Consider the following 18660-nt stretch of genomic DNA (forward strand, 5'->3'; position numbering starts at 1 on the left):
TAGAAATCCCGACAGAACAGAGGGACTTAAAACTAATGAAAGTTCCAAAAGACTGAGGGATATAAAATCTGCTTAAAAATCAATAGTATTTCTCTATGACTACAATAAACAAAGTTTTTATCAAACTTCTGTGTTGAAATTTCATCAACTGCTTTTTCTGTATCAATAGAGATAATCACATGGTTAATGTACTTATCAATGAGAAAAGACAGGAACCCAATCGAAACATAGGAAAATTTTGAAAGCAGTTTGGAGCAAGAGAAATCTACATGACCGGAAAGTATATGAAGACACTCTCAACTCATTAAACATGATGAGAAAAATAAAATAAAATGAGGAGATGTCACTTTACAACCATTATACAAAATTTTAAAAGAACGATAGCACCAAGAGCTGGCGAGCAAGTAACCCGTCATGCACATGCCCCCGCATCACCAGGGCCTGTGAACAGGACTTTATTTGGAAATAGGGTCAAAATAAAACAAGTCCGAGATATCCATAATCAGTGATTGGGAAGAGGAAAATTATCCAGAAAAGTCTAGAATAAAGGATGCTTAGGGAAGAGAATTAGTAGGAAAAGAGAAAGAAACCTAGCATCTACTAGGTATCTACCTTGTGGTTAGGGCTTGACATCTATCATCTTATAAAATGTTCTCAGTAACACTGAAGTAGGCGGTGTCATCTCTTTACATAGATAGAGAGGTGACTTCCTTAAAAGCAGACAGCAGGACTAGAACCCAGCTCCATCTCACCTGGATAGCTACAGCTCCGGAATAAGAGAAAAATCAGTTTCCAAATGCAGCATTAGTCTTAATGAGGAAATATTGATGATTTACTAAGGAAAAGGTAAACAGTAGCCTTCTAGAAACAATTTCAGTGGCATGGTAAGGGACAAAGCTGGGTTAGCGGTAACAGAAGAATTCAAATTACCTTGACTTAGGTCTTCTCTGGTGGCGCAGTGGTTAAGAATCCACCTGCCAATGCAGGGGACACGGGTTTGACCCCTGGTCTGGGAAGATCCCACATACCGGGGAGCAACTAAGCCCGTGTGCCACAACTACTGAGACTGCGCTCTAGAGCCCGAGAACTAAAACTACTGAGACTGCGTACCACAACTGCTGAAGCCCGCGCATCTAGAGCCTGTGCTCCACAATAAGAGAAGTCACTGCAGTGAGAAGCCCACACACCGCAACGAAGAGTAGCCCCCGCTCGCCGCAACTAGAGAAAGCCCGTGCGCAGCAATGAAGACCCAACGCAGTCAAAAATAAATAAATTTACAAATTATCTTGACTTATACTAAAGGTTAGTGAATGTCTGGGCACATTTAAAATGATGGAAGAAATATAGAATAAAGGTGTTAACAAGAAAAAGGGCAATTATGAGAGAGTTATTCTAGAAAGGTGAAGAGGAATTAGATTGAGAAGTGGACTAAAGAATTATCTATTATTATTATTGCTCATTATATTTTATTTATTTATCTTGGCTGCCCTGTGTGGCATGCGGGATCTTAGTTCCCCAACCAGGGATCAAACCTGTGCTCCCTACATTGAGAGGGCGGAGTCTTAACCACTGGACTGCCAGGGAAGTCCCTATTACTGCTCATTATCTTTAAAGAAGAGACTTTTTCTTGCTAAAATTGCACAATCACAGAAAAAGGAAAATATTCCCTAGTGTAATTATATCTGTGTATTGACAGTTAAAATTCATATTTAGTTCATTAAAATGTTTGTGTTCTTTATTGGATCCGGAAAAAAACTAATTTAACTCAGCATATTTTTGTCATGACTAATTCTGTTGGAAACATACTAGGAATAAGCTTGATATCAAATACAGAGTTGAATCACTTGGATTCTACACAGAAAATTTCCATCTCTCAACAGCTGAGCTGTACCAATGGCCTCCTTTATTAGGATGCTGTAAACAGGATGCTTGTTAGGATGTTAAAAAGTAACTGGTGTAAACAAAGGCTCTTCCCTGCAGCTCCCGTTTGTCCTGCCTTGTGATTCTGGCTCGGAGCCAGGAATACAGAAGATGCTGGATGACGTCTCGTAGACGAAGCGCCTGTGGTCAGCAGTGTGCTCTGGGAACCAGGCAGACCTGTGCTGCTTCTTAAATCAGCGGTCCCCAGCCCTTTTAGCACCAGGGACCGGTCTGGTGGAAGACAATCCTTCCACAGACAGGGGCGGTGGGGTGGGATGGCTCAGGTGGCAATGGGAGCGATGGGGAAGGAGGTGAAGCTTCACTCCCTTGCTCGCCGCTCACCTCCTGCCGTGCAGCCCGGTTCGCAACAGGCTGCGGACCGGTAGCGGTCTGCGGCCCGTGGGTCGGGGACCCCTAGCTGAACAATTAACAGCTGTTAACTTACTCTAGGTTTCACCACCATGGCTTACTTTCCCAAACAACTGAGATCTTTACACTTACATTTTCACTACGTGATCGGAATAGGTGACTTCTAAACTGAAGTCCCCACCACTGGTTTCCGTGAGCAAGAAATAATAGACATGATCAGTTGTACCACCAAATTAAAATGTATTGAGTTCTGTGGCTTAAGCTGAGCTAAGTATGTACACAGCTAGGAGGAATAAGAGACAGTCATGAGCTGGACAGTGTGTAGCCGTCAGAGAAGAAAAGGAGGAGCAGGGTTACACACGTGCAAGCCGGGAGCCTGGACAGGGCTCATCCCTGACTCTGCCACCTGGGACATCACTTATCCCAACGGGGGCTCAGTTACCTCTTACTTAAACTGGGCATAATTCATATACGTACCTCCCCGGGTCATCACAGGGATGATGCCTGTGGAGATGCCCGTCAAGCTGGGCACAAATGTAACAAATCACTACTTTCATTGATGGAGGAATAAGAACAATGGCCCCAGAAGCCAGAAATAAAGACGGACATGGGGCTTCCCTAGTGGCTCACTGGTTGAGAGTCCGCCTGCCGATGCAGGGGACACGGGTTTGTGCCCCGGTCCAGGAAGATCCCACATGCCGCGGAGCAGCTGCGCCCGTGAGCCACAGCTGCTGAGCCTGCGCGTCCGGAGCCTGTGCTCCGCAACGGGAGGGAGAGGCCACAACGGTGAGAGGCCCACGTACCGCCAAAAAAAAAAAAAAAAAAAAAAAGACGGACATGTACTTAAGGATAAATACATGCAGAGAAGAAGAAACTACTTAAGATAACTTTGTACGCTACCTTAATCTCAAATCACATTCCATTTCTTTTTTTAAAAATTATTTATTTATTTTTGGCTGCACTGGGTCTTTGTTGCAGTGCGCGGGCTTCTCATTGCAGTGGTTTCTCTTGTTGCAGAGCACGGGCTTTTAGGCATGCGGGCTTCAGTAGTTGTGGCACACGGGCTCAGTAGTTGTGGCTCGTGGGCTCAGTAGTTGTGGCTCGTGGGGTCTAGAGCACAGGCTCAGTAATTGTGGCGCATGGGCTTAGTTGCTCTGAGGCGTGTGGGATCTTCCCGGACCAGGGCTCGAACCTGCGTCCCCTGCACTGGCAGGCGGATTCTTAACCACTGCACCACCAAAGAAGTCCCTCAAATTCCATTTCTAATCATTCCTAATCTTTACACCACCTTGTTCTCAGGAAAGTCAGAATCTCCAATGAAATTGGTGAAGACCCTGAGGTAGAGGTGGGTTGAGAGGATCAGTAAATGTCAAATAACAAAAGAGAAGAAAGGATGAATTAAATCCTGGTCCATTCTTCAGTGAGCTGTATGCAATCTTTCTGGTCCCTGCCATCTCTTGGATTTATAGATGTATAAACATAGCCTCTATTCTCCAGGATGGATTTAATTACCATCAAGAAGTATTTTTCAAGTAAACACTTCAGTTTCTGCGTCTGCCTCTGACTCAACACAGCTGAAAGCAAATTACGGGTTAAAAAGGTTCATATCATGTACAGAACAACCATGATTTTCTAAATGGAAGGACATCTTTAAACATCTGAGAGGGCTTCAATTTTCATAGACGCCATATTCTATATTTAACTAGAACCGACAGTATAATGTTCAAAATAACCATGGAATACTAATGAAATCAATGCAACTTAAGTTTAATCATGTTTATGTCTAAAATCACCATGCAATGTCTTCTTCTCCTTTCCTTACCAATCTCTTGATTTATTGCTGTAACGATACTCCTTCGGTACCATCATGGGCAAGTCAACTGAAAAATGTATAACTTGAATCTCTGAACATCTGCAAGATTCAGTCCAATTTTGCTTATGTTAAGCCTTATTTCAAATCTGGAGCATTAAAGCTAAAACTTTAGCCTTAATCCCTGAAGCATGCCAGGGCTTTAAATCAATAACAATGGACAGATATTCGCAAACACTGCCTTCAGTATTGTGATCATTTCCCCAGCAGAATGCACTTTGCTCTGAATTCTTCAGTATACTTTCTTGTAAAACAAGGTGCACATGCACACACCCGCACGTGTGTGTGTGGTGTGTGTGTGTATGTGTGTGTGGTCCAACACCGTCTCTTTTAATTTTTTCCTGGAAGTACATATATTACGTCTTCTACTTCCAGGAAGATGGAACACATGCTCCTTTCCCTATTCCTCTCATTATGAACAACTGAACACCCTGGACATTTCATATAAAACAGACATAAAGACTCTGGAAGGGGGAGAGAAGAAGGCCTCAGCTGAAGACTTCAGGCCCTGAGGAACGACGCGGTGGTGATGAGTTCCCCGGGTTTGCTTTTCGCCTTGTGTATCTCAGACTTGCAGCTGAAGACTTCAGGCCCTGAGGAACGACGCAGTGGTGATGAGCTCCCCGGGTTTGCTTTTCGCCTCGTGTGTCTCAGACTTGCAGCTGAAGAAACCAGTAACCCAGAAATAGCAATGGGCACAGACCAAAAAAAACCAAGAAGCCCCAACAAAAGCCTGCTGTCTCATGTGAGAAGCCTATTGTCCTCCCTCACCAGGCGGGAACAAGATGCCCCAACACCACCACCAACGCCCAGTGGACACAAAGGCTCCAACCACTGCCCAGTGGTATTGACACCCTTCCCCTTGGTACCAGTGGAGGCTATGAAAACCTGGAATTCTTGCACCCATCCCTGTGGTAATGAGGTAGACCCTCACTTCCTCTGCTGGAGTGGTGTCCGAGCACGCCTGTTAAACAAGAGCCTTAGATGAGATCCAGAGTTTCATAGCAAAATACCCCAAAAGTCCAGGTTTCGATAAAAAATCACTCATCATACCAAGAACCAGAAAAATCTCAATCAGAGTGAAAAAGAGAACCATGGGTGTCAAACCAAGATGACAAAAATGTGAAGAATTACCTGACAAACATTTCAAAGCAGACATGAAAAAAAAATGCATCGCAATTTCAAACAGGCTGGAAACAAATAAAAAAAAAAAAAAAGATAGAAAACTTCAGCAAAGAGATGGAAAGTCTCAGCTAAGAAACAGGGGATATAAAGAAGAACTAAGTGGAAATTTGGAATCTGAAAGGCACAATAACCAAAATAAAAATTCACAGGTTGAGCTCAAGTAGCTGAATGAAGGGAAAAGAGGAAGGAGCGGGTGAGACGGAGAGTTAAGCAATAGAAAACGCTCATCTCAAAGACCTAAAGAAAGAAGAGCAACTAAAACCCAAAGCAAGCACAGGGAAGGACATAAATAAATACAAGGAAATGAATGAGTGAATCAATGAACAGAAAGAAAGAACAGAAATAAATGAAATTGGAAAGAGAAAATCAATGGAACAAAGAACTGTGTTTTTTAAAAGATCAATAAAACTGACAAATCTCTAACAACACTAACAGAAAATAAGAGAAGAAAGCGAAGACACAGATTACAAATACATCAGGAATGAACGAGGGACATCACTACAGACCCTGCAGACACGGAAAGGTTAACAGGGGAATCCTAGGGACAACTCAGCACACATATTTGACAACATGGATGGAATGGACATGGGGACGGACACACTGCTGGCGTGGTCCACCCCTGGGGTGGATGGACCTCCACAGGAGTCCCACAGACGCTCAAGAAGGAGGCTTGGTGGTCATGGGTGCAGGAAATTCTGGATCCCAGGCACCTGGAGCATAGTCTAGAAGGGAGGGGAACAGAATCTGGAGGAGCACACCTTTAGTGAGGGGCAAGGCCAGTGCAGGCCAGAGGGAGCTTCTAGTACTCAGGGCCCAGGCCCAGGCTCCTCTTGTCCAGGTGTAAGGACTGTACTTATTAAAGATTTTTTTCTTGCTACTGTGAGGGGATGACTGTGAGTTAAAAGATACAGAAGACTACTAGGGATTTGGGGCCAGAGTTAACACCCATCCTGTAGGTTTATATGTGGCTTTATTTAATAAGCATTTATGGGTCTTTGCGATGAGCAGGAGCTGGGCTAAGCTTACAGTCTGGTGGTAAAAGGAGACCCCAGAGGGGCCATGAGAGCGTGGGGAGAGAGGCGCCGCTTGCCTGCAGCACTGGCATGAGCCCCGCACGCCCTGGGGAGGCCACTACTCTCCCCGAGCTGTCTCCATGTGGTCCCACCAAGGTCCACAGCTGTGCTGTGTCCCTACATGTCTAGAAAATTACTGAAGCCGGAGGGCTCTACCGTCTCAGTTCCTCATCCTATATGTCGTCATGATTTCTGTGGATGGACAAACGTGATCTACATGTGGCCACTGAGACATAAAGTTTATCCCGAGTTTTCTTCTTTTACTGGCAAGGAAGTAAGCTACTCAGTATCTCATGGAGGTGGGTTAATTAGAACACACCAGCATGCAGATTTGGGAGCTGAGCATCTGAGACCTTCCACCTGGCAGTTATTCCTGTAACAGCTGTTTGTGTTTAATTACTTGCTCTGCTGCCCTCAGGTGGGAGTGAAGGTTCTGCTGGGAAGAGAGAGGACTCTCCACGAATGAGGTCTGGCTTCCTGACAGCTTATTTAGAATTAAGCCAAAAACCACAGGAACAGATCATGAAAACACAGTCATAAAATCACTAGGAATGATCAGTCTTTCCTCCAAAGCTGCATCATTGGTCACGTTCTCCAGGGCTCGGTCCCAAATTTAGTTTTTGATGAGTTTCCATCCTTCCCCTGTAGCACCCTGGCTATCACATCTCCCTGCACAGACGCTCTGCCTCACCACCTACACTCTCCCACCACTGACTTTTACTCACCACCCTAGTCTAAGAATACATTTTTTTCCCCTTCAAAGTGTAGGAACCCTGTAGCCACAGATTGACCTTGTGGCCAGTTGGATTGCTATAAACTAGAAGAACACAACAAGAGAAAGTAAGTGTAAGAGTTTTTTTAAAAAATCATACTTGATTGAATAAAATGAGAAAAATAAATCTAAGGGATACTGAAGGGCATGACAGAGAGGATTTTTATGAAAAATTGGTGCAATCTGTGCAGATGGATTGTGCAAGAAAAATATAGAAAACAGCTACTGCTTTTTGCTCTGTTCTTTTAAACAACAAATGTCTAGATATCTGGGTCATAGCCCTGAGCAGAAATATAAAAACATTCATGCATGATACAGAAGGAAAACAAAGAAGAGGAATATCTAGGAGTGGCTGAAAACACAAAAAGAACAGACAAGGAATGGATGACAAGTCCCAGAAGTGAGATTATTCCAGACCCAATGAGTCATTTGTTCAGATTCACTACATGAGCAAGTGAAAACCACGACACTCCGAGCTTCATGAAAGATTCAGAGTGAAACCAGAAGCAAAAAATAAATAAGACCTTTTTGCCCGAGGGTCAGTTTTGGCCATGTTACTTGCGTAGGTGATGAATGTCATGGTGACCAGCTCACCAGTGCACCCGTCACAGCCGACCAGTCCCCATATCCTGTTGATGTTTTCCACAAAGTCACTCTGCTGTCACCACATTAACCCCATCACTGTGGCCGCCACCCAGTCCCAAGCCTCACTGCTTCATGCCTCAACCCCCATGGTAGCTGGTCTGACCCCGACTCTCCCTCCCAAGTATCTCAAGAGCTCTACTGGGCTAGTTTTCCTGACACCTGCCCCACCGTGTCCATTCCCTGCTCAATCGTCTATGGTGGACCCTTTCTTCCTGACCTGTCCAGTCGTTCCAGCCCCACACGGCTACACTGGTTATATCCCCAACATCCTGCAGGGGGCGAGCAGGGAGGCAAGGTACTTGAGTTTGGATGGTGTGCCACTGGATTGAAACATGGACACATCCTCATGTGGAAGCAACACTCTGGACCACGTTTGGTTCACAGAAAAGCCTTTGACTCAGAGCTGAGCCCCATAACGCAGGCTCAGGTCTCAAGAAGACAGAGCCATGAGATGGAGGACGAAGGAGGAGAAAGAAAGTATGGGTTGAATTGTGTCCTCCCAAGAGATATGTTGATATCCCAAACCCCAGAACCGGAGAATGTGACCTTACTTGGAAATAGGGTCTTTGCAGATGTAAGTAGCTAGAATGAGGTCATTAGGGGGGGCCCTCATCTGATATGATGGGTGTCCTCATAAGACGAGAAGACAGAGACACACAGAGAAAAGAAGGTCCTGTGATGACAAGACAGAAATTGGGGTGATGTGGCTACAAGCCAAGGACTCCAAGGACTGCCCACAACTCTAGAAGCTAAGAGAAAAGCATGGAACAGATTCTTCTTCAGAGCTCTTAGAGGAACCAACTCTGCTGACGCCCTTCAAGTGTGTGGCTGCAGACTTGTGGGAAACTCAATTCCTGCAACGTCACCCAGTCTGTAGACCCTCACGATGGCACACCCAGGACACTATTACCTGTTCCTGGGCAACTTTTTGTCAGAAGGCACAATTTGGCTTCAGCACCATGTGTTGAACCCCGTGTTCTAGACTGTTCTCTATGGTCTGAGGGCCCAGGCCTCATGCTGCCCTGGGCACGTGTGAGGTGGCCACCCTCACCTGGCCTCGTGTCCTGCCATGTGCTTCTCTGGCTTTGGATCCAGCCTAGGGACGTGGTGACATAAACACCGAACCACATCAACACAGTGGTTCATGAGAAGCCCTGGAAAGGCCTCTGCAAGGGGACAGTGAGAACGGGTAGGAGGAACCCTTGTGAGGGAGGCAGCTGTGAGCAGAGCCCCTGCCAACGCTCCTCAGTGCCCTGCTCCAACACCTGGGCTCAGGTGAGCTGGCAAGACTCCACTTCAGGAGGAGGGGTTCGGGGCGTGAACTACCCTCCTGGCCCGCAGCTCTCAGGTGGGCATGTGAGCCCTGCCGAGGGAGCCCTACCAGCCCCACCAGCTGCCTTTTATAAAGGAGTATGGGCGGGGTGAGTCAAGGGGGTCAAAGGGTACAAACTCCAGTTATACGGTGAATAGGACTTGGGGATGTAACACACATCTCACGACTATAGTTAATAAGTTGATAACCTGACAGCTGCTAGAAGAGTTCTCGGAAGGTCTCACTGCTGCACACTTGAAACACCGTAAATCAACTAGACTTCAACAACAAACCATTCCAAAAAACAAAAAAACAAAAAACAGTCACATCATTACATTAAAATCACTTTAATATTCAACTTGTCTGTCACCCATCAAAACAAATTCTTTAAAAAGCATAGCTTTCATGTGAAATACTCCATCATAAGCTCAAGGACATTCAATCTCCAATTTTATTTCTAGAGTGCACAGGAATAAAATGAGTCCTACAGATAATTTGACCTTTTTATAGTAGGTACCAACGACTGAATATTTGTGGGGGTAATTTTATGATTAAAATATAATTTGATCTTTTTATAGTAGGTACCAACAACTGAATATCTGTGGGGGTAATTTTATGATCAAAATTTACTTATGCACTTTAGTATTTCACAAACTGGTTAATCAATGCACAAAGAAATGACTCACCATTTTTTAAAAAAGTTCTCATCACCAGAAAAGAAATATGTAACTATATGTGGCAACAGATGTTAAATAAACTTATTGCGGTGATCATTTTGCAATATTTACAAATATCAAATCATTATGTCGTACACCTAAAACTAATATAATATGTCAATTATATCTCAAAAAAAATCACACAAAAAAATAAAATAAAAGGAACTATACTTATCTAGGAGACTAAATCTGTGAGAATAGCCCAGAAATTCCTGGAGAAGAAGAGGAATGAGAGGCAGCTTATCTTAGCAAATATTAAAATATAATATCTCTCGGTCTTTCGGCTAAGATCAAGTGTAAAATATAATATCAAAAATAGTATGAAAATTGGCAACAAATTTTTGGGTGTGACACCAAAGGCACAGGCAGCAAAAGCAAAAGCTAAGTGGGACTACATCAAACTAAAAAGCTTCTACACATCAAAGGAAACCATCAACAAAATGAAAAGTCAACCTACAGGATAGGAGAAAGTATCTGCAAACCATATCTCTGATAAGAGGTTACTATCCAGAATATATACGGAGTTCATACAATTCAGCAGCAAAACCAAATCTAATTTAAAAGGGACAGAGAACTGAATAAACATTTTTTCAAAGAAGACATCTAAATGGCCAACAGGTATATGAAAAGGTGCTGCACATTACTAGCTGTCAAGGAAATGCGAATCAAAACGACACTGAGACATCACCTCACACCTGTTAGAATGGCCATCACCAAAAAGACATCAAATAACTAGTGTTGTCAAGGATGTGGACCGTTAGTGGAAATGTGACCTGGTGCAGCCACTGTGGAAAGCAGTATGGAGGTTTCTCAAAAAATTAAAAATAGAGCTACCATATGATCCAGGAATCCCATTTTTAGTCATATGTCCAAAAGGAAATGAAAACAGGATCTCAAAGAGATATCTGTAATCCCATGTTCATTGCAATATTACTCACAATAGCCAAGACATGGAAACAACCAACAGACCTAAGCGTCCATCAACAGATTAATGAGTAAAGAAGATGTGTGATATATACATTATTCATTCATGAGGCAGAAGGACATTCTGCCATTTTCAACAAATTGGATGGACCTTGCGGCATTATGCTAAGTGAAATAAGTCCTACGCAGAGAAAGACAAACATTGTATGATATCACTTATATGTGGAATCTAAAAAAAGCCAAACTCATAGAAACAGAGAGCAGAATGATGGCTACCAGGGGCAGATGCTGGGGAAAACGGGGAGGTGTTGGTCTAAGGGTACAAAGATCAGTTATAGGATGAATAAGTTCTGGGGCTGTAATGTACAGCATGGTGACTGTGGTTAATAATACTGTATTATACGTTGGAAGTTACTAAAAGAGTAGAACTTAAATATTCTCACCACAAAAATGAAATGGGAATTATAAGTTGTGATGAAAGTGTTAGCTAACATTATGGTGGTAATCATCTTGTAATATGTGTATCAAATCAACACATTGTACACTTTAAATTTATATAATTTTATTTGTCAATTATATCTGAATAAAGCTGGAAGAAACAGTATGAAGAGGCAGACTAATATAGGAGAAAAATCCAAAAACAGAGCAGGTATATATGAGTTTAGGACATAAGTGATATCTGTAGTCAGAACAGAAAAGTTATAATAACAAGTGATTAGAGAATAGGTCAGCAATTTGGCAAAAATTAGTTAAATCCCTAGGATACAACTCACAACCTAAAATGCCAGAAAAATCAAAAGTCTAAATGTGACAAATTTAGACCAAAGTATTAAAATAAAACAACATTTATGTCATCCTTTGATGGATGCAACTTTTCAAATGAAATCAAGACTAAATTTAAAACTTTTGGATATCAAAACCAAAATTGAAACAAACTGCAAAAAAAAAATAATTCATAACATGTATATAACAAAGAGTTAATGTGCCATCTAATGAGCTTATGCAAATTAGTAAGAGAACAAGGAAACTGTTTATAAGCTGAGAAGGGCCCAGTGAGTGGGAGGGACTGGAATTCCAGGACAGAAAATGGGCGGATGGACCAAGCCTGGGAGGAGAGACAAAGGGGGGACAAAGGTGGAAGTTCAAGAACAGGATGGGGGGGAAGGGGGTGGGCGCGCTGGACACACAGAGCATATCTGTGTAAGCTCCAGAATGTCCCAGTAATACAAACCGGCATCCTGGAAATGCCCCAGACATTTCATCAGCAGTGCTTTTCGTAACTAGCTCGCTCTTGAGGCAGGTACACTTGACAGAGATTTTCCACTCATGACTGTTTTACTGGGCACTTTGCTACAAAGACAAAAATAGCTTTATGAGTCTACCTTCACTTCCCCTTAAGAGCTTCCTTAGTTACAGGCACAAAGGGAACCAGCGAAGATCTTATCTCCCACAGGCTGCCATTCTGTCTGCAGATAGCAGTTATCAGGGGCTGGCCTTGGGAGGAAGTTACTGCAGGATGGTCCTTAGAAAACAGCGCTCAGCCTTATCTGTCAGGCTGAATTTTAGTTCACAAGGGGAAACCTAAGCCAGTGCGCATCAGGAAAAACTAAAAGCCTTTGAAAATAAAGCCTTTTCCCTTTAAAAAGACTAAGCGTTCCATGTTTGTTTGAATAGAGTGAATAATCTTAAGACCGTATCAAAATCTAAACCGATACATATTGACTTTTTAACCCTACAGTAAAATACAAATATGCCTGAAAATATAAGACAAAAGAGTTTGGGCATATATTCCTCTTAAAATGGTCAAAATAACTTGACCCCAAAACATGGATTAATGAGGTGTTTCTAAGAAAGTAACTAACACATATTTCAACACAGACATATCTCAAAATCTCACCCACTGTTGTAAGATATCCGCACCCTCACACACACACACGGGCAACGTGAACTTGGCAAACACTTTGAGATCAGTTATGTCTCAATAGCTGACCTTGAGGTTATGAAAAGTGAGATCCCAATATTTCTAGACACACTGAACAGACCTTTTGCTTGCAAATAAAATTGGGGGTGGTGGTAAATAAAAGGTCAACCAGGTTACAAATCCAGCCATTAGATATTTTTCTTACTTGTATGTGTGTCTGTGTACATGTACATATATGTGTGTATTGATAAGTAATTGGACATCTGAAAGTTACTAAGAATGGCAGGAAGCCAAAGAACCTGAGGGTTGTCTAATACCACAGGGATGAAATCCTCAATATTCAACCAGAGGTTGACTCTGAGAGTCAGTGGATTAAAGTCTTCCTGTAGAAGGCAGATAGGAAATATTGTAGGGGCCACCCAGCCTCTGTCACAATCACTTAACTCTGTCACTGCCGCAGGAAAATAGCCATAGACAATAGGTAAATTAAAGAGCGAAGCTGGGTTCTGATAATACTTTATTTATGGATGCTGGAATTTGAATTTCACATAATTTTCATGGGTCATGAAATATTCTTTTTTGATTTTTTCCCAGCCATGTAAAAATGTAAAACTCTTTCTAAATTTAAGGACCACACAGACAGGTGGTGGGCAGTGGCTTGATGACATGGGACTGTGGTGCCTCCATCCCTCGAGGGTCAACAAAGGATGACCACATCAGTGATGAAACTGGGAATGGACGGTAGCCAACCGGTGGGAAGGCCAAGAGGAGGGTCCTGGCCCTTCCTGGGGACCAGAGAGCGGGCCCTTCCTGAGGCCCCTCTCCGCTCTGCTCTGGGGGTGGCCTCTGGTGCTGTCCACTTTCTGGTCTTCCCATGATGCTTTCTGACCCTTCAGTGCCACCTGCTGAAATGGCCCCAGGCACTGACGGAGCCTTCTTCTTTCTCCAAATGTCACACAACCAGAAAGCAGGCGAGGTTTGAGATCAGGTAGAACTTGGAGCAAAACTCCATTTCTTTCGAAGTCATGTATGTGCTGCCCTACTCTGCCTTCTCTCCCATTGAAATACCGTCAATTGAACAACACGTTGTCTCATTTTTCTGTGTATCCACTTCTGTTTTGAAAGGTTTTCTTCAACCCCACGATGGATATTCCGGCTCCAGTCCACTGATCGATAATGTATTGTTAAATATATCAGATGAAGGAATGGTTAAATGATGCATCTCAAATTCTGCTCACTTACCATCGAAACACTCATCAACAGCAGATGGCCAGCCAGTGGGCACGCGAACAGATGCTCAACGCCGCTGACCATCAGGGACATGCAAGTCAAAACCACAATGAGGTATCACCTCACACCCGTCAGAATGGCCGTCATCGGAAAGAACACAAATAACAAACGCCGGAGAGGGTGTGGAGAACAGGGAACCCTCGTGCACTGTTGGTGGGAATGCAAATTGGTGCAGCCACTATGGAGAACAGTACGGAGGTTCCTCAAGAAACTGAAAATAGAACTATTATTTTTTTAAAGATTTACAACATATATTTATTTTATTTTGGCTGCGTTGGGTCTTCATTGCTGTGCACGGGCTTTCTCTAGTTGCGGCGAGCGGGGGCTACTCTTTGTTGCGGTGCGTGGGCTTCTCATTGCGGTGGCTTCTCTTGTTGCGGAGCACGGACTCTCGGCGCATGGGCTTCAGTAGCTGTGGCACGTGGGCTCAGTAGTTGTGGCTGGCAGGCTCTAGAGCACAGGCTCAGTAGCTGTGGCACATGGGCTTAGTTGCTGCGTGGCATGTGGGATCTTCCCGGACCAGGGTTCGAACCCGTGTCCCCGGCGTTGGCAGGTGGATTCTTAACCACTGCCCCACCAGGGAAGTCCTTAGGCCCCTTAAGAGCTGCTTCTTATCACTACTATTAATAAGACTTTCACTTATATAAGCCCTTCTTATTGTAATAACTCAATATATGTATTTAAATAAAATGTAATATAGGCATTTGCGTTAAATATCTATTCATATTTTATTTTAGGTGGTAAGTACTCACATTTGGAAAATCCTGTATAACAATCACTACCATTTAGTGAACTCCTATTATGTGCTAAGAATGTGGTAGCTACTTCATAAACCCTTGAGTTGGGAGCATGATATTAACTAATCTTCCAAGCTCACTACAAAGAGTAATGTTCTAATAATTACAATGAATGGATGAATATGTTAACTCTACAAAAGAACTACTCTCTCCACAATCGAGAGATGGCGTGGAAAGTTGAATACCACTGATGTACTTCTTTTCCCCAAATTAAGCCAGGAGCCCAGAGGAAACCCAAGGCTGTCTCACCCAGAAACAGAGCCGTCAACCTCCACAGAAAACTGCCTTTCAAGAAAAAAGGCATAAGACAAAAAATGCATTATCGAAGGAAACTGAGTCAGTGCTTGAGTGAGAAACTAGCACTGAGTAATTACCAACCTCACTTCTTCCTGTTAAATCATCACGAACTTCCTATCACCTCCCACCAAGAGCCCCAGTGCTCACATAATAAACTCCCATATTTAACCTAAGATACTTGAGAAGAAGATACTTTTTAAGAAGCTGCTTGTTCAATAATAAAGGGTAATTTTGCTGTTAAAAGTCCTGTTATACAAATGTCACAGAAAACGGAAGTGACTTTCCCGGCTTGCATATTTTATAACACCTGAGTTCATACAAATACTCTATGTTATTTTATGAGATGACTAAATTGCTTAACGATTCCCTGAGGATCTCAACTCAAAGTCCCGTAGTTAAAATTGGTGTGACTAATAAAGTGGTTTAATTTGGAAACAATTATAGATGAGGGCAAATGAAATAACAAAAGGGTCAATGCCTGAAGCGTTATGGTGCCACTTGGACAGAGTTTCCAAAGCGCTCACAGCCACCAACAAAAAGTTAAAGCACCTGAGAGGAAGAGTTATAACCGAGTGAACTTAGAAGAGGATTCGCTGTCCAGGACCCCTGTGTGGAAGGCCACCCTTCGGGAAAACGTCCAAAACATTTGATTCCACACCATGGGGCTGGTGTGAAAGGAGGTTGTGTTGCCGGGGAAGCCAAACAAACACCACGGGTTTCAGGTGGGGTTCAGTGGAGCTGCCGGAAGTCAGTCTGCTTCTGTGTGGACGGAAATAGTCACTTGGTGAGTTTCCTCATCCTTAAAATGAGGAAGTTGGAGCCTACAGGGCTGGGTCCTTCCCAGCTCTGAAATTCTGTCAACTCTAAGGCTACAGCAGGAGACTCTTCGGGCCAGGTGGCAGTTAGCAGAACAATGGTCCTGAGATACTCATGCATCATTGTTAACAACAGAAAAAAACCACAGCTCTAAATGCCCATCTATATGGAAATAACTTAATAGGTGACGATGCCTGCCAGCTGCTGTTGAAAAGGATAATGGAGAGTTACCTCCAAGACACGCTGTTGAGGGAAAAAGCAAGTTGCAGTTATGATAATTATATGAATCCTCTCAAAGTACTGCTGTACACTTTATATAACGAAATATACGTTTCTGCAATAAGAAGAAAACCCACTCTAGAGACAGGTACGCTTGGTAGGATGGGAATTTTAGGGCAGGAGTACACTCTATGGTCCAGCAAACTTTCACCTTATCTGTAATGTTTATATTTTAGCAAGGACTTGATATTCAAATAATCATGAAAAATAAATTGCATCTAGGGCATCTGTCATGTAATTTTAGCCACCCTAAGGCTTCAGTGGTCCAGGTTTATTTGGGAGCTTGGTCCTAAGGAACTGGCCTCCCGCTGGGCTCTCAGGCTCTCTCTCTGGCAGCACCTGCCTCTGGAGCAGCTTCTCCAAGCAGATGTGGAGCCCAGGAGAGGATGTGGAGCCCAGCTACTGGGACCCGGCCCACAGCACCCACTCTGGCCAGCAGGGAGCCCCTGGAGACGGACAGAGCCTGGGTCATGGTCAGTTAGGGACCTCCCGGGCAGTTGAGGGACCTTGAGGGTGGGAGAGCGTGTGAACGGGGTCTTGGATGAGCTTGGAGGACTTTGGGGCCCTGTGTTTTATGGAGAAGAAACTGCAGAGCAGGCATCCAGGTTTGGAGTCAGGACCCCCGGTCTGAGCCCTGCACTGACTACCAGAGGCTTGGGCATGTGGTGTGGATTCTCTGAGAGCCAGTCTCCTCATCTGGAAAACATGGATAATCATGACCACATTTGTACTTCACACGGTAGGTTTGGGAATCAATGAGACAGGAACATCAGCTGTAGACTGTACAGCGCTTTAACTATGCACCTGTAACAAAATACTGACTTCCCCAAAGACTTCAATATTGTTTAAAGCCACAACTGTCACTACAGAGTAAAGGGACGCCAACAAAAGAAGAGCTGGCAGGTATGATGCCAACGCCCTGGTGAGTCAGGCAGGATTACAGGGAGGAACAGTGGAGGTGGGCAGGTATCAATGGACTAAACAAACAGTCTTGCAGCCGATGAAAATCTCCCACGTTGTCCATCACGACACACAGAACTTCATGTAGTGGGTGAGGGAGCAGACGCTGCAGTCAGATGCTCAGGTTCAAGTTCCATGTCCACCTATCACTAGCTGTGTGACCTTGGGCAAATTACTTAACCTCTCTGATCTTTGGTTTCCTCCTCTGTAAAATGTAATGATAGTATGACCTCATAAGTGGTTATGAGGATTAAATAAGTTACTACTGATAACGTACTCAGAACAGTGCCTGGCGCGTACATAACAAGTACTGTACCGTATAGTCATTTGTGAAATAAACAGGACAAAACCTCGGTCTTCACGCCCACCACCAGGATGTCCACTACCGAGACCATCTGGACTTTCTTGTACGTTCCCAAGGTGCTTTGTAGCTGATTAAGTACATTTACATGCAGCACCCCATATGGGCAGCCTTGTGCCATTCATGGTTTCCTGCTGTTTCCCACTGGCTACCCTGGTTGGCGGATACTTGGTAAGGCGGGGTTTTAAAGTGCCTTGTGAGAACATTCATTCATTCAAACGTTGCAAGGCTCTTTGCTGGGAGCTGCAGAAGACAGAAAGTGGTGGAAGTTACAGGGGTTTTCACGGGGCCAACGATGTAGAAAGGAGCTCTGTCATCTTTGGAGAGAATCTGATTTTGGGCAGCCGGTGGTTCTCATTTCCAGCTCTGTCTTTCACCACCCAGTGAAGACAGTTACAAAAGGAATTGTACCTCCAGCCTGGCATCGCTTCCCCGCAGGGGGCACACGTGGCCAGGCCCTTCTCCTCTGCATCTCTCCATTCTCAAGTCCCTCTCTCACCGAGGATTTCTTTTTTTTTTTTTTAAAGAGGGTGTTAAAGAAAACACAAAAAACTTCTAGAAGATGTAGCTTTTTTTTTGTTTTGTTTTTTTGCGGTACGCGGGCCCCTCACCGCTGCGGCCTCTCCCATTGCAGAGCACAGTCTCCGGACGCGCAGGCTCAGCGGCCATGGCTCACGGGCCCAGCCGCTCCATGGCATGTGGGATCCTCCCGGACCAGGGCACGAACCTGTGTCCCCTGCATCGGCAGGCAGACTCTCAACCACTGCGCCACCAGGGAAGCCTGAAGATGTAGCTTTTTAAATGGCTTTTTGTTTTCTGAGCAAAAATCACATATGAACATGCCAGAACTGCTTAAAAACTAAAGGATAGTGTGCTCTCCTCATAATGCTGGTTGATCCCAGTCGATCTGCGAATGAGTCCTTTCCCCCAAGGCAGAACCCCAAGGAAAGGCCAGCACACGGAGCTGCTCTGGGCTGTTTCCCTGGATGGCAATGGAATTAGCAGAACTGGGAGCTCAAAGTAAGCCCCTTCTTTGTTTTGCAACTTCTGTCCATCAGCTGAGCCATTTGCCTTCAGGGGCCGCCAACTCAGAGCAGAAAGGCAAGTGCCAGAGACCCCCGTCCTTCCATCCAAAAACAGCCCTATTGCTACT

The 18660-nt window shown here is 44.1% G+C and overlaps 1 protein-coding gene across 3 annotated transcripts in view; it reads right to left on the bottom strand.

The window, feature by feature from the left end:
• RPS6KA2 (ribosomal protein S6 kinase A2) overlaps window positions 1–18660 on the bottom strand; it is a 348783-nt gene that overhangs the window by 237743 nt on the left and 92380 nt on the right. The gene's annotated exons all lie outside the window — the stretch shown is intronic.

The sequence above is a fragment of the Delphinapterus leucas genome, chromosome 12 (genome assembly GCF_059928025.1).
Source record: "Delphinapterus leucas isolate spDelLeu-1000000601 "Yukka" chromosome 12, BTC_Dleu_Yukka2, whole genome shotgun sequence".
Classification (NCBI taxonomy): Eukaryota; Metazoa; Chordata; class Mammalia; order Artiodactyla; family Monodontidae; genus Delphinapterus; species Delphinapterus leucas.